Below are 797 nucleotides of genomic sequence, written 5' to 3'. Positions count from 1 at the left end.
GCCACCGGCTGCGCTCAGCCGAGCGCGCTCCCCAAGAAGGCGCCGTGTCTCCTGCGTCCCAGCGAGTTGACTGCAGTTTCTGAAGTTGGAGGGAGCCCTGCGAAGGGGAGGTGGGTTTTTTTAATCATCTTCACGTTGTGGGAAGCGGGGGGGCGGCACCTCTGGTTGGCGGGGCACCCGCTGGGGGAGGCCAGGGTGCAAGAAGCGGACATGGCACGCGGGGCGAGGCTGGCTCCAGCCGCCGGCGAACGCGCCAGGTGGAAACGTGCAGGGGGAACGCAGGTGCTCCGCGGGCACGTCGCCCGCGAGCTTCTGGGCTCCGGGGTGCGTCGGGCGGGAGGAGGCGCAAGCGGGTGCGCGGGGTCTCCTCACCTGGCTTCTAAGTCCTCAGGCGGGTGACTCCTGTGACATTCCTGGATGCGATAGATCTTTGTGGCTGGGAGCTGAGCCAGGCCTCCGGGCTCCCGCGCACCCCACTTCATTATTCATCCCCTAGGCAGAAGTTGCCCGCGTTTCTGTGATTGGAGCCCAGTCCTATAGCGTAAATAGTAATAATAATAACCTATATGTCATCCCAGCGTTTCGTGCTATAAGGCAAATAAAAGGAGAGATCCGCTCCGTCGGTGCGATTTCACACACTCTAAGAACGTGGGCCCGTCTCAGAGAAATGGGGTGCGGATTGCACTTGAGCTTCTCCGTGGCTGTCCGTCCTACGCCTCTTATGTAAGCCTCCCGCCCGAGCAGCTCTGTCTGCAGGGCCGGCAGCTGCGGCTCTCCGGTCGAAGGTCCAGCCCGAA

General features: G+C 62.5%; 1 protein-coding gene across 1 annotated transcript in view; it reads left to right on the top strand.

Annotated features, from left to right (window-relative positions):
• PAG1 (phosphoprotein membrane anchor with glycosphingolipid microdomains 1) overlaps positions 1 to 797 on the top strand; it is a 95,927-nt gene continuing 95,130 nt past the window's right edge. Inside the window, exon 1 of the mRNA XM_015598620.2 lies at positions 1 to 110. The gene's annotated coding sequence lies outside the window, so the exon portion shown is untranslated. The remainder of the gene's footprint in view (positions 111 to 797) is intronic.

Source organism: Pteropus alecto, unplaced genomic scaffold, assembly GCF_000325575.1.
Source record: "Pteropus alecto unplaced genomic scaffold, ASM32557v1 scaffold87, whole genome shotgun sequence".
Classification (NCBI taxonomy): domain Eukaryota; kingdom Metazoa; phylum Chordata; class Mammalia; order Chiroptera; family Pteropodidae; genus Pteropus; species Pteropus alecto.
Note: the sequence above shows the minus strand (reverse complement) of the source record. Positions and strands in the feature narration are given on the sequence as shown.